This window comes from Dermacentor andersoni, chromosome 9 (genome assembly GCF_023375885.2).
Source record: "Dermacentor andersoni chromosome 9, qqDerAnde1_hic_scaffold, whole genome shotgun sequence".
NCBI classification, from domain to species: domain Eukaryota; kingdom Metazoa; phylum Arthropoda; class Arachnida; order Ixodida; family Ixodidae; genus Dermacentor; species Dermacentor andersoni.
In genome coordinates this window covers 43,825,562-43,850,711 of record NC_092822.1, presented here as the reverse complement: position 1 = coordinate 43,850,711, position 25,150 = coordinate 43,825,562, and the positions used below count along the sequence as shown (strand labels likewise).

General features: G+C 46.7%; 1 long non-coding RNA gene across 1 annotated transcript in view; it reads left to right on the top strand.

Moving 5' to 3' along the window:
• LOC129383908 (uncharacterized) overlaps window positions 1-24,758 on the top strand; it is a 207,750-nt gene extending 182,992 nt beyond the window's left edge. The window contains exon 3 of the long non-coding RNA XR_008611729.2: window positions 24,481-24,758. This is a non-coding gene — a long non-coding RNA (uncharacterized lncRNA). The remainder of the gene's footprint in view (window positions 1-24,480) is intronic.
• Window positions 24,759-25,150: the final 392 nt, after the last annotated feature.

The following is a 25,150-nucleotide window of genomic DNA, read 5'->3' as shown; positions in this document are numbered from 1 at the left end:
GTATTGCATTAGCATTTAGGCCGATTGCTTGACGTTGTAGTTGAAAGAGCAGCTTTTTTTATGCTGAGAAACTGGGGATTTTCTTCAAATGAACTTTCAACTGAGTCAGCTGAGCGATGACGTGAGGACGTGAAGGTTGTGTAGTGCATTTGCTCGTACGTATTTAAAAAAAGATTCTGTTCATCTGAACGCACCACATCGCGAGCCCGCACTCAATGTAAGTATATTTTAAGTGCACACTATGTTCATTACCTGTAGTTATAGCGATAGGCACAAAATATCTGGTTCTTCGTGACACACACACACACACACACAAAAATGGTTTCTTACAATACAGTCTAGAAGGGCATTTGGTGCCACCATATGTACCAGCTTCTTAAAGGGTGCTTTGAGACAATGTCAATGTCGGTATGTGGATAGGATCCTTCTTTCTTGCGTAAAACCCGAGAAATCCAGATTTTTATACCCCGAACAAAATTTCTAAAAAAAAAAAACGGGTTAAGCCTGATCGCTCCCCGAAGTTCGCCATTTCGTAAAGGATAATAAATTGAGGTGTCACAAAAAATAAACGTTGCCCACCTTTTGTGAGCAAGTGGCGAAAAAATATAACTGATATTATTAATGCGTGAATATTGTACAGGCCCCGTTTTCGCCTAAGACTCAAGCTAAAACTGACATACATAATATTATATGCAGCACCTGCAGGCATAGAGTGGAAGAGAGCTTGTTTTTTTTAGTACCCGCATTTACAAGAATACGACTTTGGGACATTGCATCGTAATGACAGAACGTCGCCTACACGTAAACGGTGGTAATGTACCAGGAAGTAAACTAACGCCGTGCTGATGTTGCTCCTCATTGTGAACAGTAGCTGTGACGTTATGAGTATGTTTGCCCAGCTCCGTTACGCTCAAAGGAGGGCGGATGATTCGAGTAGTTGATATTTCGATAATTTTGATGCAAGAGCGTATATTGAGAACCAGGACTTGAACTGACCCAACTTGCACCTGCTTTACCTGGTGGATAATTTTCACATAGAGTCTACCTGGCTGTTTTACAACGACCTTCTGCTTAATTAATATTGGTGACGATGAAACCTGCTACATGAATACGGATTCTGCTCTGCAACACTTTAGTTGCATGAAGTAAACGCGATTACAGTTTAATACAGGCAATCTAACAAGGGCACAGCACCAAACAGTTATTTAACTCTGCAGGAATTAAGAGTGAGTGATTATGACATTCGAACCGAAATAAAATGAGCCTTTATTCGAAACACTACGCCGATGCAGAGGTGCAGTGATAGATACATAAAAGAAATGATAAGTTAGACACCACTGCACCTATTCATCAGTGAACTCGCAAGGTTCATCTACCACCGTGGCCGCAGCTCGAAGACTACAAGGTGAGGTGCCGTGGCTCACCAGGTCCCAATGAGTTATTATAATTCACTAGAATAGCAGCTTGAGCTTGTTGGTTTTCCATCCTGGTGTTAACAGCGCAAATCATAGACGGGGCAGCGCTTGTGGTGTCGTCTTCTCGTCTGTTGGTCAGCGCATATCGCACGGCACCTCACGACACCGTAAAGGGCGTCATCAGAGGCATCCCCATCGACGCGAGCGCCGGCGAGCTAGATAAGAACATCGTCAATGAGGGGAACCCGCTAGCAGTGGGCGCAAAGAGGACTTGCAGCATGAACACTGCGATCGTGGTGTTCCAGGGACCCAAAGTACCGAACTTCATCCGATACGGAGTCACCCTGATACCGTGCTGCCTCTACAGGGAACAGATCGACGTCTGTCAGCAGTGCGACCGAGTGGGACACCGCAGGGACGATTGCCCGACCCCCATAATCAAGACATGCCTGGCCTGCGGACTCGCGAACCCTACAGAAGACCATCGCTGTACCCCAAAATGTAAGTTGTGTGGGGACGAACACTCGACCGGAGACCGAACGTGCAAGGCGAAATACAAGATCCCCCTACGTAGTGCGCAAGCGACAATGGGAGCGCCGACAGGCCGAGCACCAGCTGCTGTCGGAGATCGATCTCCCGCCACTCGACAAGCCGCCAGCTGCGCTAAAGTCAAGGACATCATCGGAGAACCGCGTGCCTAAATCCAGAGACAGCAGCTGCTGCAAGAGAAGCCTCAGCAGGAAAAGGTCGCCCTCACGTGAGTGAGTGAGCTGGGTCGACGCAGCGAAAGGAACCAATATAAGCAACGCGCAGAAAATCACCGAAGCCACGAAGAAAGAAGATTTGAACAAGATTCGAGAAGCAAATGAGACCCTAAGATAATAAAACGCGGCGTTGCGAACGACCATCAACAACCTCACGGGAGAGATCGCCGAGATCCGTCAGTTGCTGCTATGCAACAACGAGCCTCTACAGAGACCCACGCCAAGCACAAGCAAGACCGAGAAAACAACCACGAACACCCAGGACGCAGCCGTAGAGGAACCGGCACTGAAGAAGCGAGCAGTCGCGGTCACGCGCGAGCAAACAGAAAACGGTCGCATCGATAACCTCGAAGCGAAATTTGAAGCGACATTCACCAAACTCGAGCAGGTAATCACGGCGAACATCGCAGCAGTGACAGCAATGAAACAAACAATGGAGACCTACCAAGCCAAGAACGTGAAAAGATTCGCCTACATCGAAAGGACCCTACAGCCGATGGTAAGCCATTTGAGGTTTGCGCCACTCTTAGCGCAACATCCACCCAACCAAGGAGCTCCGTACATGCCAACTCCATCATGGCCGCTAACGCAACACCAGCAGTAGCAGGCGCAACAGCGTGGCAGTGGAGCTGCCGCGGCCTAAGAAGGAAGTCATCCAACAGCACATCACACATGCCGCACGCAAGCCTGACGTTATACTGTTACAAGAAACACTAACCAATGCACTGTTCCTCCCCGGCTACAGAGTGCACAATGGACCGCCCGATGGGAGAGTCCTGTGTACCCTGGTCAGAAAGGGACTCACGTTCTTCTAACACGAGCTGCAAAGCAATATAAAGATTGAGCACATACTCACCAAAATCATCTCGTGCAAGAAGACAAAAGGAAGCATATTTCTGCTCAACGTCTACAGCAACCCATCGTAGAGAAAACAGAGATTCAAGACATTGCTGCACAGAGCCAGCACCGCAGCGGGCCGCAACACGCTGATCGCATGCAGCGACTTCAACGCGATGAACCCTGCCTGGGGCTTCAAGTACACAGAAAAGGGCCGCGACCTGTACCAAGACGCCACGGAATTCGACTTCACCCTCATCAAAGACCCGACGCATCCGACGAGAATCGGTAACTCCGTGTCCCGGGACACCACTCCGGATCTCAAGTTCGTCAAGAACGACGTCCGGGGCGCGATCACCTGAAGAAACACGGGGACCGACCTCGGCAGCGACCACACCACCGTGGAAATCCGCATACCGGAACACAATGACACCAGCATCAAAACACACTGATGGATAGACTGGGATGCCTTGCGAGACGCCAGAAGCCAGAAGAGAGACGGTGATGACGAGATCGAAGACATCATTTTGAGGATAGCAGAAATCACCAAGACAGTACGCGACGCGACCAAACAAATTGAAAAGGGCGCGGAGATCAACAAAGTTGACAGCCGGCTTGCGCATCTCATCGAAGCCAAACAGTGGATACTCAATCGCTGGGAGAAACAACGGCTCAACCGCAGTCTCAGAAAGAAGGAGGCGGAGCTCAACCGCGCGATCGAGGATCACTGCCGCGTGCTCTGCACGCAACAGCGGGGCGAGATCTGCAACGCGGCAGACGGGCAGATGCACAGCGGGAAGACGTGGAACCTGCTGCGGCACCTCCGCGACGAAACGAAGACGAAGTCGCCCCAAAGGGACAGACTCACCAGGCTCATACATCGGGCGGTCTCGGCACACTGCGCCGACGAAGTCACCAGGTGCATTAACGACAAACACCTACCCACTACACCCACCGAACAACACGCGCCGTACGTCGGCCTACCCATCGCGACGCTCGATCGTGACATCGACATCGAGGAGGTACGCGCGGCCCTGCACGACCTCAACAGCCGGTCGGCAGCCGGCCCGGACCTCGTGACGAACAAGGCGCTCAAGAACCTCGACGGCGGCTCGATTGAAAACCTCGCAAGATACTTCAACAAGTGCTGGAGAGCGGGCGCGCTGCCAAAGCAGTGGAAGACAGCCAAGACCATCCTGATCCCCAAGCTAGGGAAGCCGCCGGACACGGACAACCTCTGGCCCGTCTCGCTCGCGTCCTGCGTGGGCAAGGGGATGGAGCACGTCCTGCTCAACAGGTGGCAAGACTACCTGGAACGAGAAGGGCTGTACCCGGCCACGGTGATCAGCTTCAGACATCACCTAAGCCCGCAGGACGCGATGCTGCGGCTCAAATACCAAATCACCGAAGATGGCGGCAGCGCCCGCGACAAGGCAATTCTGGGGCTCGACCTGCAGAGCGCCTTCGATAAGGTGAAACACTCAGCGACTGTGTCCCAAGTCTCGAAGCTCAACATGGGCGAAAGATCCTACAACTACATCAACGACTTCCTCGCGGACAGGACCACCGAGCTACGAGCAGGCGACCTACAGACGCAAAAGAAGAAGCTCGGGAGCACCGGCACGTAGCAGGGATCGGTCATTTCGCCGATGCTGTTCAACTTGGTAATGATCGGAGTGGCCGAGAAGCTCGCGGACATTGAAGACGTCAGACAAACCATCTACGCGGACGATATCATGCTGTGGGTGACCGGTGGCAGTGACGTCCACATGGAGGGCGCGTTGCAAGCCGCCGTCGACGCGATAGAACATCGACCTGCACGCCAACGACGAGCACGCGCGGTACGTGGACGTGGCCGAATACCAACGAAACGCCTTCACTGTGGTCGTCAACCGGTGCCACGATGACGGCAGCGAGCGTGAGAAGCGCCGGAGGGGAACAAGCGGAGGAGGTAGCCATCGCCCTGGCCATCGCCGAAGCAGACTGCCACACGGTGCTGAGTGACTCGAGACAGGCGGTGCCAAACTTCGCCAAAGGCCAAATCTGCAGGGAAGCCGATCGCGTACTGCGAGCGACCAAACTGCAAGACACAAAAGTAAGACTCATGTGGTTTCGGCGCACGCGGGCGACGCGTCGGAACGCAATGAGAACCAAACTGAGACGGCACACGCAGCGACGCGAGCGCTAACCAACAGCGCCCTGGCGACAGAACGTCCGACGTGGTTCAGAGCCAAGGACCGCATGACAGACTACAACGACATCACGAAGGCCTACCGCCTGGCTAGCAGGACTCTCCCACCTCCGCACCCGAGGCTGAGTCGAGCGGAGGCGGTACTACTGAGACAGCTCCAGACCGGATCGCTACCGAGCCCGGGACTGATGCATCGCATGTACCCCGAGACATATCCGACCGATAAATGCAGGGTCTGCCGGAGGGATACGGCAGATTACACGCACATCTTATGAGACTGCATTAAAAATCTAGAAGAAGCAAGATCAAGAACGACCCCACCGCGGCTCGAGGCAGCCGCGAAGAGCTACGACCATGACCAACAGCTTGGGCCGTCCAGCAGGTCCTCGGGGCGCCCGAAAGGCAGGGACCCAGCGAGCCGGCAACGGCGATCGGAGATCCGTGCCGAGTAACGGCAACCTCGTAGATGACGTAGGCCCTCGTCGGGGCGCGCGAGCACCCAACTGCAGGTACAAATAAAGTTTGACCGGGCCCGGGCTGCGGCATTAGCCAACGGCTTTCTGGACTAAGAGAGCTGCCCACCTAGGGCGAAGAAAGAACACTTTCTCGCTGTTTCTCACAATAAACGTTCATACCTCCTCCTCCTCCAGTCCAATCGTCTCGTGTCCCGTCAACGTTTTCAGCTGTTAACACCAGTTATTATTATTGATATATTAATTTTAGATAACATTAGCTTCAAGTTTACTGTTCGTGCCGCTCAAGAGAGAGAGAGAGAGAGAGAGAGAGAGAGAGAGAGAGAGAAGTCAGGAAAGGCAGGGAGGTGTGCCCCTCAAAGCACTAGCGTTTCTGTTAGGCTGCTACGTGAGTCACTGCCTCTGAAAGCAGTGCATTCACCCAGCAGCCTAACAGAAACGCTAGTGTATTGACAGTGGCGTACGCAAAACGCTCAATCCAGAAGCGTGTTGGGAACTCTGTTTAGAGGAGGCAAGGAATACATGTTTTGACAACTCGAGAACGGGGAGTTGACTGGTTTTAATAAAAAAATAACAGCAGGTTTGCCGAGTGGCTGTAGTGGTCCCCCAGTCGGGCAGGCGCCTCGGTTCTAAGAAAAAGGCAAGGTGCAGTAGCCACCACCACGAGGCAATCTGGATTCCCGGAGCAAGGGGCAATGACCCCCACGGCAAGGCACGGAGAAGTGACCGATGGTCGCCACAAGCGAAAGAGAGAATTCCGGCCGAGGCGATTGAGGGTAGCGTTGCCGGTGCGTTCACTTCGTTTCGTTGTCTTTGCAGCCGAACACACTCCGCGTCCCTGAAGATTCTCTGCGCTCGAGTGCGCATGCGCCGCCGATAGCGGGACAGCAGTACGACGACGGCGGCGGCGCCGACGGCGCGAAGGTGCCTCGAGCATCTGTATAATTGCTGTCACTAAAAAAATCTCGAAACTGCTGGCATCGTTCCGCACGTAGGAGCACTTCTTTCCACCTTCTTAATGACATATCGAACACTTCTATGTTCCTCAGGCGACAATGATTTGGACCAGCCGTTCTCGTAGCGTGTGAGAAGCATAGCTGAAAAGCTAGGCATACGAGTTTTTTAAAAACCAGTTAAAAACTGTGGCTTCTCATTACCTCGCTGAACAGCGTGTTCTTTGAATTTCAGACATCAGGCATCATGATTAGTATCAGAATATCAGGTATCAGACATACGCTGTTGAAATAATTATGGCTGAGCCACTCCGGCACCGCATAAAATTGCCGACGGGTTAGGACAAAACAAGTTACTGGCCTTCTGACAAAGTCCTGCGCTAGCTTGGCGAAAGAACAGCATGACTTTGGCTGTGCACAATGTAGCATCATTCAGTATATACACTTCCAGACAGAGCAGACTGCGTCCAGATAAATAAACCTCAATAATTTTTAAATTAAAAGAAGGCGCTTATATCACTACTGGTGCTTTGAGTCGAAGTAACAGTAACGTCACTCACAGTAAACATCAAATTAACTACAGAAAGAAAGGTGACAAATATGGTGCGCACCACATACAGGAAATTACAACAAACATTTTACGTTTATAAAGCAAATTCATCCAGCAGCTCATATCACGTCAGAAATTTTCATCTGGATCAAGACAATATCAGGGGATGTGACGATATTTTGGATTTGAAGCTTCGAACTCTGTTATACGGTTTCGCCACTGGATGATTCATGCTGGAGACTGGTCCATGTTTTTCGCACTCCGCTACATTTACTGCCCTGCTGTGTCCACTGAACATTTAAAGGGCGACCTTGGTGCTGCGTTTTGAGAATAGCTGAGAGCACAGAGCTGATAAGTGATTCCAACTTAAATGTATACATTACACTATTGAGAAGGGGGCTGACAGATGGAGCAGCACGATGTGGCATAAAGGTTATAAAGAGAAATAAAGCGCCTCGTACAAGCTGACTTTTGACGAAGATGGATTCTCATATCGCAATGTTAGCCAGCCGTTCTGAGGCACTTTATCCAAGTTTATAGCATTTATATATTACAGTAATGTGTAAAGGTCGCGTGCCTTCTGCTGCTGCAAATGATGACTTTAAGCAAAAGTTTTCTTTCGGCTACGATGCCTTTTTTTTCTTGCCATCGAGGCTGTTTCTTTTTCGGTATGGAGAAGGAAGGAAGGAAAGAAATCAACTTTATTCAGATCCTGCAGGCCACGAGAGTTTTGGGCTCTCATGGAGTGGACGTCTCCCACTACGGAACCGGCAGGTTGAGTTTCCTGGCGGCGTCGTGGACCTGCTGGACAGCCCAGAGTTGGGGAACTAGTTCTTCGCTCCGGATTGCTTCATCAAACTTGCACTTGCAGTTTATGTGAGCTTGCGAGCACGGCCAGAGTAAATGATATACGTTAAGGGATGTATTGCAATTGGTGCAGTAAGACTTGTCGTAGAGCTCAGGCATGTAATGGTGTAGTCTGTTTTGCGTGGGGTATGTGTCTGTAGCATTCTGAGTGTAACCGCTTGAGCTCGAGTGAGCGTGCGGTGTGGCGTGCTATACTGTCTAGGTTGTAGGTAGTAGTGTTTAGTGATTTCATTGTATGTAGTGGGGGCGTCCTTATTCTCCGAGTGGTCGGGTGAAGCCGCGCGGTCTGTAAGCGCGCGCGCAGCCCCGTGTGCCGCCTCGTTAAGGTTGGGGACGTCGCCGATCTTTGGTCCTAAGTGTGCCGGGAACCAGTATATGGCGTGGTTCTTAATCTCTTTCTTTGAAACAATTCTGAGAGCCTGTGCGAAGACCGTGCCCTTTTGGAAAGCTCTGATAGCGGCTATGGAGTCGCTGTAGATATGGCAAAGATTGTCGTCGGTGAGCGCAACAGCGATCGCAACCTGTTCGGCCTGTTCAGGCTTCCTTGCTATTACCGTGGCTGCATATCTTGTGGATCCGCGGCCGTCTACAACCGCTACTGCGAAAGCTTAGTTTCCCGCGTACGCCACCGCGTCCACAAAAGCTGAGCGTTCACGGTTCGCCAAAGCTTGGTTAAGAAGGAATTGTCCTCTCGCTTGTCGTCTGCCCCCGTTGTTTTCGAGGTGTACGTTTCTGGGTATAGGTCGGACTGTAATTTTGGCGCGGATGTTCCGTGGGAGGTCCGCAAAGTATTTTTCTATGTCTCCATGAGGAAAGCCTAGCTTCTCTAGGATCGTGCTCCCTGGAGGCGTATGAAAGGCGAATGACGCAAAAGAAAGAAGAAAGAAAATGAACTGAAAGCTTGCCAATTTCACTGAGCTGTGAAAGGAACCTGCCATAAACTACTATTCGAAGCACAAATTCCGAAAAAACCACAATGTTTTCCCCCGAAAGGAATACGAAAAACTCAGAAGCTTGCACATATGGAAGGCTTGGCGCCATACACGTCTCTTCTCTGTTACGGGTGTGTGAGATATATTCCGTTCAGAAGGCCACAGTTGCCGCCATCGATATGCACGCAACAACAACGCATCATTGCGTTCCTCTTTAGCTAACAGTAAGCAGCTTTTTGGGTACCAGTAAATTAGCAATGGTTTTTCACCAGCTAGCATGACACGAACCAACAAAAGGCAGCGTAGCACAATCATGGTTCAAGCACCGATGGCTTCATCAGTACTTGTTACATGATTGTGCCTTTAATAGTTTTAACAATTTTATTGACACTAAAGATTTGATTAAATGGCGGCCGAGGTCGCGTCCCTTGTGCTACTGTAAATCAAGACTTTAGATAAAAAATTGTTCCTTCGAATATACTGCCTTTTACCTTTCGCAGTCGAGCTTCTTTTTACAGCAAGATTGTTAATGAAACTATATAATCGATCGAAAACGTCATATGCCAGTTTTCAAAGTTTTCTGCAAAAAAAAAAAAAATGTCTACATGGCGCAACAAATTTATATATTGAGGAAATGTGTCGATTGATATGGGCAATGCGCAAACAAATTTTGAAATGTGCGTGTGAATTAGAGAATAGAATTTGCTAAACCATCGTTTTTTGCCCGTTTAGGGCAGTTATACGGTAACGCTTCAAAAGTTTATCCGCTTACCTCAGAGGATCGAAAATGGCGCACAACTCATCCCTTTAAGAAACGAGGGCCGCTTTATGTGTGATGTTTACCGAAACGTTGAAGTATGTAGGTTATTTAGGTTTTCGAAAGTACTTATTGAATAACTGTCTTCAGTTAAATTTTAGGCGTTGTACAGGGCATGTAGCTGCTCTTCCTCGGTCTCCTCAGTCACTTCGGTTAACATTACGAAGCTCAGTGGTTATATTTCTCTGAAGTAGAACGCATGCATTGAGCGAGAAACGATAAATGTTTATTCTGTGCTACTACACAAGTGCTCCAGAGTGTCACTCTTACCATTGTCCGCGATGTTTCCAAGGATCATCAAAGAACTGCGCAATGCGCCAACTTCGTATTCAGTGATGACATAGGGGAAAGGTTAAGCGTCTTGTGTGACGAAAATTTCATATTCTTGCTGCTCCAACGGAACGCGCTGGAAATATTTATTCGATAATCACCAGAATTGTGGCGCAGCAAAATGCGAGGCACGAGAGGAGGCGCACGCTTTCTCCGAACTGGTTTCTTTTCTTTTGACCCCTCATTGGCCAAGTAGTGCTGCAATGTGCTTTATTCCAATAATGAACCATTGTGTACTTTCACTATTTCCGTGCGTGATGAGAAAATTGTATTTTGTTTCCCCAATGTCATCGGTGCAATATATACAAACCACCTGGCTTATATTTGACAAAACTGAGAGGCACAAAGTGGGTAATATATACGCGAAAGGTCATATTGAGGACTAAGTGTGATTAGGTTAAGTTCGGTTTAATTTAGGTGAATTTCGGTCTTGGTAATAAATTACGTATGCAAGTGCTCGGGAGTGTTGCGAGCGTGGTTCACAAGTGGCGTAATATTTAACGAGCTGCCCTGGCGTAACTACTCACGAAGATTAAGTTCTGCGAATCCGAGAGGAACGCTCATTCAAATTTGTGTGCCACGTTAAACGCCTGTGTGCATCAACCACAGCCTTTGTCGAAAATCCCTCAAGCAAGTGCTCGAGAGATTCACGCCGCTGTTTTCAGCTACGTTTTCCAAATGTCTCGAGAGAGCACGGCGTTTAAGAAAGCTTACACTGAGTAGAAATACGGGATAGTGCAGCCGCAATGTGTCTCCCAATTTTCACGTTCATGCCCTATTTAAGAGCGCTGCAAATATTTACTGAACCCTAATTTTTTATGTTTGTTTAGGCGTAACATGACATTCGCATGCTGTTCTCGGTGAAATGAACGAGGTAACTTCTTTACGTTTGCTGAAAGCAAGGGCCACGTAATGGCTGATATGTAGGTAAAGATTAAAGTGCGGGGATTCACTTGGGCCTTGGCAGTAAATTACGTATGCGAATGCTGTGGACGGTTAAGACGGTGTCTTACGAGCGGCGCAAAATTTAGCCTGTTGCGCTGGCATAAATGCAAATGCCACCGAAATGAAACATAGCGAAAAGGTGTGAAACACATATGGCAAATCTCTGTGCGAAGGTAAATGCTTGCGGATAAAATCTAGTATTTGTAAAAAAATTTTCAATATAGCGTGAGAAAGTTTCATACTGCCGTTATGAGCCATGCGTCAAAATGTGCTGACATAATAGTACTTACAGGAACTTTATATTTTGCGGAAAGGGGAGGTTACGGTAAGTGCAATTTGTGACAAATTTTTGCGTTATTGCCCTAATTAAATGCGTTGCGAAACCATACTAAACTCGGATTCTTCTCCTGTTCTCATGCGTCATAAAACGTTTGTAGTTGGTCTCTTAAGTGTCCTCGGTGAAATACGCACAGTAACTTGTTTATATTTGGCTAAAATAAGGAGTACCTCATAAGTAATGTGGAGGATAAGCTAAAAAGTTGCGGACTAATTACGGCCTTTGTAGTAAACTACAAATACACGTGATTCGGAGCTTTGTAAGTGTAATTTACGAACAACGTAGAAGTTATGCTGCTACCCTGGAAAAAGTGCGTACACATCCGAGATCAAGGGCGCTATAACGTAAAACTATTCCGAACTCTTCTATTCCAATTCTGCAATCAGCCCACCGCAATTGGTCAAAAACTTTTTTGGACCACTCCTCTTCACATGTCTGTTACGCGACGTGACGGAAACCACGATAGTTCCCCATGTTATATGACGTGTACACACTGATTATGCGTAATTTGACCGAACAAAACAAAAATAGTTATTTCTGATTCGACGCCTTTTTGTCATTAGCCCTCCGCTATTGGTCAAAAGTTTTCGTGCTGCACCCACTTCACTTGCCTCCCACGCGAAGTCACAAAACCGCAAGAACTTACCGCGTCAAAGTGACGCGTACGCGTTGAAGATGCATTAATATGCCGAACAAAACTGAATTTTCTTCTGCATAGCCGCAGGCTGCACCGTTCCGAAAGGAATAAAAGATGGCTGCCACCGATCACTCCGGCACTGGCTACTCGCCCCTGCCGGATAGCATGGGTTTATTTGCGTGTAATAAAACTTTTTGCGTGGCCGTGTAACGTTTTCGAGAATTTTCGGCACCTTTACGAACTCGTTCTGCCAACTCTTCTTTGCTGAGAATCAGTCTTAGCGTCATTTTTATGTTCCCGTTGCATGCCGCCTCGATTGTCGACGAGCAACCGCAAGCTAAGTAAGAGAAAGCGGACCAATCGCAGACGCCGGCACCACCCTCTTCATCCGGTTATCGATATTCAGTGAAGTGGCTCAGCCCCATCGAATCCCTCTCCATTTGAGCATGCTCCTCGCCTCTTGCGAGCCAATTAGATAAGACAAGCCGCTCAGTGCAGGCAATGTTATTCGTTTTTCAAGTAAAAAAAAAAAAGTGACCTACGAACGAGGGGAGCATTTTATTGGTTTGTTCAGACAACCCTGCGGGCGACCGCCCGATGCTAGCGACGGTGGTTACGCAAATTTGACGTCACGAGAATGGAACAAAAACGTATTGGAATAGTTCTACTTTATACGACCCCAAGTTAGCGAAAATGACCTATTCTCTGGCTAAGTAAATTGTGTGCAGGTAAATTAATGCCTTTGCAAACATTCCTTAAGAAGTGCTTAAAAGCGCATATTCGGGCAAGGTTTCAAACGTAACAGTAATGTGCAGCAACGTTTTCAAACATATGTTCCTGATACAGGCACCTCAAAATCTTATTACAACTACATAAAAGAAATGGCTTCGCTGGAAATAGATTTGTCGTTCGGCAAGGGCGAACAACTCTGCTGCAAATATTTTTTTTGTGGAATTGAGAAACTGAAAGGCAAACAACGTTAGAAAAAGTTGAAAAAAGCAACAATATCTACGAATGTGAATGTACTATAAAAGGAAGTCGCGAGAAAGTCTGTTTCTGAGCGGCAATAATAAATTTAGGAAAACACTCGAATTTCGCCTAAAATTAAAAGTTCAGAAAAGCAGAACCTAACATATGATACGCCGGGAGCTAGCCTCGTCATTACGGCGTCCTGTTTTTTTCCATGAAAGATGCCATTGACAAGTCTCCAACTACATTGGTGTCAGGAAATTAGCATTGTAGGATGACCAGCTAGCCTCGCACTGACTAATGAATAAGATAACGCGCAACAGAACCATGTTTCAAGTATTGATAGGTCATCAATTCTTATAACTTTATTGCGGGTTTATTTGCTTTAACGATTGTAAAAGTAACGACGATTAGAGGAAATGGCAGGCGGTGCAAGCAGAGGGTTTTCTGATCTTCTGTGTGATCGGCAGATCTAATGTGATACGGCGGAACAGGACAAAAAGAAAAAGAAGGAAAGAAGGAAAGCAAATAAATTTGTTGCACACAATGCACGAGTCCATGTGTAACATGCGTTTTCTGTGGTATTCAAGCAAGGGAGCATTTTATGCTAACAGGTATTTCCATATTGTGAATTTACTTAATAGCTACTGATATGGAAGTTGGTCAACCATGATGCTGATGAAGCAGCGCTCTTCAAATAGACACGTGCACGCACACATGAAGAAGCACATACAGAGCTAGGTGCTGGTGTGTGTCCTTTTTCATGCGTGCGTGAACGTGTCTATTCCAGGTGCGCTGCTTCATCAATCCGTATTATTGTCAAAGTAAACAATTTTTAGTGCCTTATTTGACAATTATGTCCACATGAGCAAAATGCCATGATTTACAGTACGGGAGGCTGCCTGTAAGTTAGTGGTGCAGTGCAAATTTCACATATTTTAACTAGCACAGGCAACAAGCGTGGTGAGAAAAAGAAGTGAATAAATCAATAGTGAAGCAATGTTTCTTTGTTGCAGAGTCATCAAGATGCAGCTAAGCTACGCTTACGGGGTCTTCTTGTCATGGGTGAGATGACGTTTAGAGTATTCTTGCTGCAGCCGAAGGTTAAGCTGGAATCATGTCCATAAATAAACCCCGCAACGTTTCAGATAGCACGCTTCTTAATTTTTAGCGTACGATATGAGCAGAAAATCCGTACGGTGCCTTTGTGCTGCTTACAATTATAATAATGTAAGTTATTGCCACGCAATAACTGTCTAAATAACAAAGCCACCATTCAAGCGTATATATAGGACTGTAACCACACTGTCACCGATTTCGGCCAAAGTTAGTGCTCGTCGCCATTTTGTACGGACACTCAATAAAGACACATTTCGCAGTGGAACAACAGCCGCATAAAAATTTTGCGTGCTCGCATAGGGATATTCAGTCTCCCATTGCGGGGAGTTTGGTGGCAGTAATAAAGTTATATGACTCAGCATCGCGAGGAATTTAGTACCTGTTGATTTTACCCACACAACTGCAGCAGATGAAGCCGGTGTTACAGAGACGTCGCCGTAAGTGTGCCGGCGTTGTTTTTAGAGACACAAGACGTTTCCCCAATAAATTTAGTAGAGACACCTAAAACTAGGCATAACATGCACAAGATCCTATACGCGTATAAAGGAACAGAGCAAGAAGTTTTGAAAGATGTCGAACTGAAATACATATCAGAGGCATGGCCGTGTATTCATCCCGACTACGAGGGCGAACAGAACTCCGACCTCGATGAAGAGTTTAGCGAAGCAAAAATAACAGCAGTCCTGCACAAACTCAACACCAAATCGGCACCGGGCTCCGACGCCCTTACGAACAACATTCAGAAACCTGGACGACGCGTCCATTGGCAAACTAACAGAATATATCAGCGAGTGCTTGAAACAAGGAAAGATACCGCAGCAGTGGAAGACGGCACAAGTCATCCTAATACCAAAGCCTGGCAAACAACTACAGCTCGGGAATCTAAGACCCATATAACGTCCTGCGTGGAAAAACTAATGAAGTATGCCTTCCTCTCGAGGCTCACAAGCTACATAGAAGACAATTACTTACTCCGAAACACGATGATAGGATTCCGAAGAAACCTGTCTGCACAAGACGCCATGCTGCAACTGAAGCACCAAGTAATAGACGAACCAGGGAGATGGAGTCGAGCCATTTTCGGGCTAGATCTCAAGAAGGCATTCGGGAATGTGGCACACCAAACCATACGGCACCAAATCAGCAACCTTGGCTTGGGCGAGCGGACGTACAACTATATACGAAACTTCTTAACGGATAGAGAAGCAAAAATCCCGGTAGGAGATCTGACATTCGAGAAAGTGCCTATTGGCAGTGTAGGTACACCGCAGGGATCATATATATTGCCAGTGCTTTTTAACCTGGCTCTGATTGGTCTTCCTAGCAAATTACAAAGAATTTAAGGACTTACACCGCACAATATGTGCAGACGACATCACGCTATGGATAAACGATGGCAGTGATGGATCGGTTGAACAGAGACTACAAGAAGCTGTTGAAACAGTCGAGAAATACCTAGGAGGCACCGGTCTAACATGCTCGGCCGAAAAATCTGAGCTGTTGCTGTACAGACCAACGCTAAAGGGGAGACATCCCAAGAACTACAACACACAAACCTACAAAGACATACAACTCATGACCCAAGATGGACAACCCATACAGAAAGATCGTGACAGAAAGTGACAGAAAGATTGGAGATACACAGACCTCTTAATGGAAGATGTCATGATATTCAGTAGCTGCTTTGATTTTCTTAAACTTCACATATTTGGCCTTTGCTATTCTCGTGCAGCTAGGCATGTGTCAACGGAAGCACCGGCTTGCATTTCAGGGGGTTGTGACCGACGATTAACGTAATGCCACTGATTTCATTCCGGATCTGCGTAATAAATAGAAGTCGCGACATAAAAAATGTGTATATAATGCCGGTTGACAAGTTTCCCTGAAGCACAAAGACCTCTTATGGAATGGTGCATAACGGTCGAAATGATTTTTAATTTTCTTACTTATCTAAGTATTATTCCAATTGGCCCATTGGGAATGCACCACGGAGTATGCGCCCATGTTTATTCAGGGAGAGAGAGAGAGAGAGAGATACAGAAATTCGTTATAAAGGAAATGCTCAGAGGTTGCCTCGAGCAAATTGGTGTATTTAATGGGTGTCTCTCAGTGTGACACACGTGGTATAGCATCTCTGAACATATTTACATATGAATCGTACTTGTCTGCTCCCCCACACACCTCACATCACCCATTATTCACTCAACAAACGCCATACGTCATCTTACTCCGGACAACATCGCTCTGTCGGCGTTAAAAACAGGGATTGTCGCTAGTTGGGAAGACGACAGCGGCGCGATGGCCCCGACAAAGTAAAGACGGCGGGTCGACAACGACGGCACGACAACGAATGAACGCTCACTATGAAATGAAGGCGATCGAATGACGAGCATATATAGTGTATTTATGTTTGAACTCAAGTCCGGCCTTACGCACATCCCCTGCCGCCTGAGGTGTCCTTGGTTTTAGCTTTATCCGATACTTACCTGCACTAAGTCAGGTACCAGCCAATCGTGCGAGACTGCAGCCAGTAGCCAGGAGCCAGCCCCCGAAAAGGAGGGACGGGGGAGAGGAAAAGAAAGCCACGCTTAGAAAGAAAAATTTCTGCGTTCGGATGCCACCGGGATGCAGCCGTCACCGCCCAGCTCGAACCCGAGACCTCGAGCTCAGCAGTTCGACGTCACACGTAGTGAGTTAGTGAGACATGTGCACGGGCGAGCATTGGTCGAGGTGAAGGAAGAGAGCATGTCCTGAGGACGGTAGCTTACCTTCTTGAGTGTAATGTTATTCGCTTATATGTGGGCGAATATGTCGGCTTATATGACGTTATGTCAGGTTATGTGTTATGTCGTAGTGTCATTATATATATGTTATATGTGATTTTCTTGACGTAGAAGACTCCATCGATGGCCATTTAACCCTTACACTGCAAAAAAGCTCATAGTTCTCTTACCACACTTCGCGAACAATAGGACATATAACGTTATTGACGAATTACATGGGCTGTCAGAATGCCGCTTTGTCATGCTCCTTAGAATGAGAAAGTAGAATTGATTTGATTACCACATCGTCTTAAGAAGACACTGCGCTCTGAAAGCTTGCTCTAAGTTCCTAGTATTAGTTAGAAAGCCAGAACAAATGACACAAATTCATGATATATTTCTATGAAATAGTATCGTTTCCTGACAACGGTCTCTGCGGCGAAGAAGTACCAGCAGTTCAGTTTTGGTTTAAGTATAGTTCAAGCCTGTCTGTAATTGCGCATTCTAACTTCACCTTCTGTATTCCAGATTCTCTGGTGTGTTGTTAACAGAGGTATGTAACTACTGTTATATCGTATGGTGAGTCATTCGTTATGATCCCATGCAGCATCTCATAGTAGTAGTGTTGAAAACAGTCACTAAGTGTGACATCGCCGACGCGCTGTCTGTATGGGTTGATGTCAAGCTTAATTGGGCGTTAAGTGTAATCTAGAATTAAAAAGGAATCTCGAGTGTTCCTTGTAATCATCCGTGTAGCTAAGCAGCAAGTATTTACCTATTGCAGCGGCGCATTTTCTGATCATTTTCTGTTTAATTTGATACAATAGCATGCAAAGTAGTTGGGCAATATACTGCCCCTGTATGCCAATGCTACACTTTCTTTTGTATCCTGGTATCTGCTTACTAACGGAACTGAAAGCAGTCACTTTGATTTGCATGTAAAGTGTAACGATTGCTAACTTTGGTTCTTACTATGATGTGATCCCCGACGCCGTGAATTCTCAGTAAAATTTTTTTCAGTTGATGTAGAATTCAAAACGTCGCAATTTTCTGCTCTCAAGTGACCACTTTTTGAATCATGACGTCACTACATAGTCACCGTCTGAGAAATGAAACCGAATGTGGCTCTGAAAAAGCTATTTATTGATGTTTAGGCCACTCCCATGCTTCCTATTACTCTTGCGAGGGTTGAGATGTCTCGGACCTTCATTTAACAACTTCGAAATCTATGGTGTGGCCTTGTTTCAGGTTTCCGCCTGCTTGTGCTTTTCCAGTATTCCTTACCCCTCCTAATCGCATGCCTAATGGTGTGTGCGATCGCTGGGATGAAAGTTGCTAGCGCTTGCCTCTTTCTTTTGGGGATCGCAATTCTATGGCAGGCTTTATAAGCCTTGGCATTTGGGAAAAAAGAATCAATTTGGTGGCGCTTTATAACCAGGATTATGTCAGAACTGCAGCGTGTCACAGAAAACGAACATGCACAGGACAAAAACGGTGGTGAAAAAGATGTCAAGAGGCTGAAGCCAACATAATGAAGCACAAAACACAGAATTCCTAATATTGAAGGCAAAGCCGACGGCTTTGTGTATGTGTTGCAACAAAAGGAACCATCTAGAAATGGATATGAATCCAGGAATCAAGAGAGTAGAGCCCGATGCTTATGCACTGAGCCGCAAACGTGCTCGGGCAGCGAGGTATTATTTATCGGTGTTAGCACAAACTGGCGCGCCACCGATGCAATCTCGGAGGCCATACAGAAGAAGGGGGACATTACGGGAGCGTCGCTAGATTGCGCAGCGTGACACAGAGGAGGCGTAGTATTGGCGGTGAGCTCCACCACTGGAAAAGCTGGCGCCATCGTCGGCGTGACGTGGCATGAGGTATCACGCGGACAGAGCGGCCGCGTCTGCTGCTTCGGAAGCACCGAAGCGAGCTGAAAACGAAAGTTTAAAGTTCCACCTGCGCCGCGGTTCTGATTAAGTGGTGAGGCTTTACCGCCTTGGGGGGTATCAACTTGACAACATCTGAAACTACTAATGGGTAGTGGCTGCCTTTGGAGGCGTGCAGCATGGTAGGCTACTGCTCGGTGCAGCAGTGCAGGACGCACGTAACGGAGGCCGGTGTCAGCCTTATTCTCACGTAGCCGCAGGGCAAGGACCTGCGTGAAGCTTGGCTGGCGAAACTTAGAACCGGCAGACAGCCATCGGCTACAACTCGGGCATGCAGCAAGCACACACGCGAGGAAGATTTCTGCTACAGCGCAGGGACTGCGCGATCTTCGGTGAGTAGCAGAAACGCTCGCCCGCGCCCGCTGCCAAGAAAATGTCAGGATGGTTTGGTCTGCGAACTTGTTGATGCTAGGATACTGGCAAGTTCACTGGAACGGAAAGGGGGCGGTAAGACGCACATTAAACAAAGGCATGGCATATGATCATGTTTGAGTTAAGAATTAATGCACTGGATTACAAAAAAGAAGCAGGGGGAAATCGCACGCTGAGAAGACCGATAAACATACAGTGCGACGCAACTTGAGAAATAATATTGAAATGTCCAAGAATTTAGAAGACAAAAAAAGATTGAATCGTCGCGACGGCAAATCATAGTTACCGTAGGCGTCGAAGTGTCTATAACGAAATTATTTTGAACAGTTCCGATAGCGTCCACGCAACAATGGTTGCGACTGTACCGTCAAATGCTGCGGCCTAAAGCTCACGGCACGGTGCGAAAACGCACTGACAACGAAAGCAAAACATTGTGCGCGGACATGCATGCAGACGCGCAGTCGGTCACTGCGAACCCGTGCGATCGCTGCATTATGTTATGTTATGTTATGCCCCATTTGGTTATACAGACAGCCTACTATAAGAACATATTTCACATAGTTTATTTTCAGCGTTTGCCTACCTTTCACGCAAGAAGCCGGTTCGGGAGACTCCATCACGGCGACCGCGCGTAGTGGCGTTCGCTGTACGTATTTGGTAAAGAGATAGCGTCTGTAAACGATTCTGTGCTTTAAGTTTGCCCAACATTATTATATCGACAGTCAAAAACTTCCCTCGTTTTGAGAGCACCTACATAAATGTCCAGTAGGGCTGCCGCGTGGTGTTTTTATTGAGCGCCGTAAGCGAAACATATGAGGAGCGCGCCGCGTGATCCCTCGTACTACGCAAGGGAGGCGCTTCCGACAGATGGCGACTCCGTAGCTCCTCGCCCCCAATAGTAGGTTCGGCTGCAGTATGCTGCTCGCATGTGACACATGTTTCGGCACGTACCGGTGCGCCAACGATGCAATCTCGGAGGCCTTGAGAAATTAGGGAGACTTCATGGCGGCGCCCCTGGATGGCGCAGCGTGTCCAAAGGAAGCATGAAAGAACCCGGCTGTAGTACACGGCTCGTACATGACACGTTCTGGCGGTGTCAGTAAAGTACGTCGCTACACTGCTTGAATGCTTATCGAATTAACGTCGTCGCGTGACGGGTTCTGCTGGAATTTTATTGTGCAATATTTTCTTTCAATATTTGCTGGAAATCAGTAGACCGCAAAAAGATTAAAGTGTCGCCGTTGCACCTCGATAACTCCCACTTGAAAGCATATTGAAGTCGTGCGAACTGCACCTATATTATAACGCAATTTGTTATAGTGGGTTATGAATTTCCTAGGGTAATGCGTTTTATGGAGTGTGAACGTTATGTCTGGCAGTGAACGCGCTATACTTGCTTCCGAGCTGCACGTGTGGTGAAACCCTAGAATGCTTCAACTTGCACCTTTCCGCCTGCACCTTGCTTGGCGCGTGCTGAAATAAAATTTGCGTTGATCGGTTGACGTATCGATCGGTTGATCGATTCATTGGAAGTGCAGTGAAACTTCAGTGCCGTGCTCTTCTTACATTTTGTGCCGTTTGTTAAGAAAGCGATAAGACTAAAACCTCAACGCTTATATGTTCTCCAGTTCAATCCAACCCAGGTGTCTCCACTCGCTTGTACTTGGAGGAACTGGTCAAAACATACATTGAGGAATTGAATGTCACACGCGGAGGTCGTATTTCCTACTGGGGTCTCACAGAGGATTTCGCCTACTGGCAGCGACAGCCTCCTCCGAAAAAGTAAGCTATCCTTACGTTCGTCCACTTTTGAATAAAGTGTCAAGTTGGTTCCGGTAGTCTTAGGATTTAATACTAATTTTACTGTGCACTATGTCGAAAGGCAAGCTTGGCTAAAAGGCGTGGACGAAAGATGATATATGAACATAAAGTTTACAAATATGCAAAAGAACTCAGAAGAGTCACAAGATGAAACAAGAAAGTAGCAAAAGATCAAGAGGGTATATTGGCAAAAGTGCAAGAGTGGGGGGGGGGGGGGGGGGGGGACGGGCTTAATAATGCACAATTGTGCGCCATTGCGTATTTCTTACCTTCGGTACAGGGTTCGCTCCGTGCTTGTTCGTACATGAATTATTCTGCATTGATTTGAAATGCGCGTTTGGCTAATAAATAAATAAATAAATAAATAAATAAATAAATAAATAAATAAATAAATAAATAAATACGTAATCGGCAGCTTTGAAGTTCAAATCTGCAAAATTCAAGGAGCAAGTGCAACCTCTGGGGCTCTCTGTCATTTTTTATATCCTGCCCTGTTAACAATTTTCGTAGGATGGTGGAAAAGCACGTCTTATATGTTAAAGCCACGAAGAAAATAACAACGGAAACAACAACACAATTCTTAACTGCGCTCGAGATATTGTTTTTTTTTTTTGCCACAATTATATTCTCATAGATAGAACATTTAAGTCCCAGAAGGCAAGAACAAGACCTAGACGTATTGGCACCATCGTGCGCTACGTCTTGCTCCGTATACTTCTCATTGTTGCCTCTGTTTTACCGGAGCTTGAAGGCTCTAAGGTATGACAGCATAACAGCGGCAAACTACTATACCTCGCTAGAAACATGATCTTCCTCCACCTTGAAGGCTTCCGTAGAGCTTATTTGCTATTAGCCCCGAGAACGAACTACAGGGGCGCTGCGAGCGCCGCTCGCGTGACGTCGGGGCACGGACTCACGCCTGTCGTCTGCTGCAGTTCGGGCGGTGTCCGGGTGCCTTCTGCGGTGTTTTCCTTTTTTCGCCCTCGTTCCCTCTGCTTGTATACTTATGGCGGTCGTTTCAAATATATTTTTACGACGTCTTCGTTCGAGAAAATTTATTCAAAGAGCTCATTTCTTACGCGACAATACAGTTCTCAAAGGCAACATAATTAGTAGTGTGGGACGTATTGAAGATATCATACTTCCCCGGTGGAGGGTCAGAAATCAGGTGAAATATGTAACGCTTGTGGTGTCTTCCTTATCAAGGTTTGCGAAGCTCTCTTTCATGCAACGACGAAGCGAATAGGTCTCCGTTTCTATAACTAAACAACGCTGGATCGTGACATGGTGAGGCAGAAAGTGCTTGAATTTTCCTTTTCTATAGGCAGTCTAAGCTGCACTGTAGTACCTCGAGTATACTTTAGGCATTGCAATTGGTGCTATAAAACACTGTTTCATGGTTTCAATTCGCAGTTGTATTGAACTGATGCGTTTCGCGAACAATGCGTGCCTAGCCATAACGACAGTTGGTTGCTACCGTTGCCTGAGGCGTGTGCCATGTAGTCGATAAAGGTTAATGAGGGCCACCCATGGAACATATAATCGCTTGCAATTGATTGGCTATCAATTTTAGCCATGAAACTTTTCTTTCAGGTTATTGCTGCTATGGTATCTGTGAATTAACTATGTAAATACCCTACTGAGGCGCCTTCGTGTTAGCAGCCACGAGCAATTCATTTTATTGAGGCCTGTTTCAGAGAGCGGTGAAAATCGCAGCAATATTTTTCATACGAAATGCGCGCCTAACCCTTTCTTTTACACATTAATAAAGTCGCTACATATGTCTAGAACAACTCACCAGAGTTAACAAGGATCATGATGAGAGCTTCGCTGGGCACTGTCTTTCTAACACGGATAATATACATGTTGACACAAATGACCAAGTTTTTCTTCCATGTAAAACGCAATGTGTCTCATAGCTAAGTACTAAGGGAATGTTAACTGTTCAGCAATGCCTCATGCACAACTTCGCGTATTGAATTGGCAGACATTATCTTTGCGCAAAATTTATGCACAGACACGACGCATATACCCATTGCAAAACCAGTAGACCCCTTCAACGCTTCATAGCTTGCGATATCCACGCCGCAAGTTTTCTCTATTCACACGCTTTTGAAGAAGAAACTGTGGTTGAGGCATGGCAGCAGAAAGAAGCCGACATATCCTTCAATAAGTACGGCTCGAGCCACCCATACACCAAGCATACACGAAGAAAACGAGCGCGCGCGGCAGCCCAGCGAGCCGGCGCGAGCGGCGTCCTGGCGATGACGTCACTCGCGAGAGGGCGCGACTCCAAATTCTCGCTGCTAATATCCCGTCTGCTATCTCCTAGCCTCCTGGTTAGCACAGATGGTAGATGCGACCACCTCTGAAAGGCATTGTCACTGGCATTGCTCGGTGATCCGCTAGTCTCCTGGTAAGCTCATGCGATGGAACGACCATTCAGGACAAGCCGAATACGAGGTGACCTTGGGTTCGATCCTCAGACCAGGATGAATTTTTCAACTGGAAAACTTTTTGTCTGAGAGACCCGCATTGCTTCTCTTCGTAGAGCTTCACGATAAAGTCGGGTGGATGACAATTTCCGCCCATCACTGCACCAGGCCAATATGCCGGCGCTTCATTGCGCATGCTAGCCATACTTGTTCACGGGACCACTGTTTACAGCACAGGAAACACAGTCCGTAGGGTTTCGAAGAGGGCTTCCTGACTAATGAACATCGGCAGTTTCTGATCACGTATTGTAAGAATACCTTCGCATTGACTGTTTTGGCCACTTTATTCGTGCCCTGTGGAAGTAATAAAATTGAATGACCATTGAATCCCGTTTAAGATGACGCGGTACTTCTGGAGCTTTAATCTAAATACAACCGAATGGAGAAATCATGTTGTTCGCCATGAACTGCACTATATTTGGTGAGGATTGTTGGATTTAAAGGGAACAGTTATAATATATATACCATAGGGAGGAAATTTTTTACTTAGGGCGTCCTTTTTATTACCAAGATTGTTGAAAATTGCAACATTGAAAATACAAGAAATTGAAAGGCCAGGTTGGCAACTATATAACTCAGAAAATCGCCTCTATTGAGACTTCAAAAGCGGACAGAATTGTTTTCATGTTATTAATTGTGCTTAAAATCGGTTCAACTGTTCTCTAACGAAACAATTTATGCGCTTCACATATATTTGAATGGGAAACTTGGAGTTGGCCCCTAACTCAATCTCCCTCCAAGTTAACCAGCTTCAATATTTGTTGAAGACAAAACAGACCAATAAAAACTTCAGAATTTCTTTTAACGGAGGTTTCGAATGATGTGACTATTATGATTGTAGGTCAGCTCCACTTAATCTGGGCTGTGGTTTCGGTTAGAGTAGGGATAAATTTCAGAACACACAATGTAAAATGCTATCACCTATTCCTTTTTTTGTTCTTACAGACACCCCGTTACTGCTGAGGTAGACTGGACCGAGTACAGTGGGTGTAATCCAACCATGGATCCAGAATCGAAGCGAAGTAATTGCACTGTATTTTTTCAGTGGTCCACTTATGGAGGCGTAAACTGTCCTTTCAGCATCAAGACGTTAACTTGGCTTCCAGCCTGCTACAAAGGGCTAGAGCAGCAGCCGTTTATGCTCGAGCTAAATAATCTGACTATAGAGTCTGTAATTTTGAGATGGGGCAACCCAAGTATTAAGAAAGAAAAGAAGCTATTGACCACGGTAAGTGACACTTTTGCATAATAAAGACATTTTTTTCAAGTGAGGCATATATATCGTGGCACTTTCTACACAAGGCCTGCTCGCGATAATTGAGTATTTAAATTTTAGAAGCAGCCGAAGTAGCCTGCTGAAGCTATCACGAATACGCCGATGACGATGTGGGTCGATGTACTGTGTGTGTTCTCTACGTAGTTCGCTGAGCGTGGTTGCATTTGGTTGAAAGATTCGCAGACTGGAAAAGGTTTTAATGATCGACTTATGGAGTTTGACGCCACAAAGCAAAACTGTGGCTGGGGCAGAAGCTGTGTAGTGGAGTGACGGGTAAACTTTGACCACCTGATGTTCTTTAGCGTCCAACTAAATCTAAGCACAAGAACCTTTTGTATT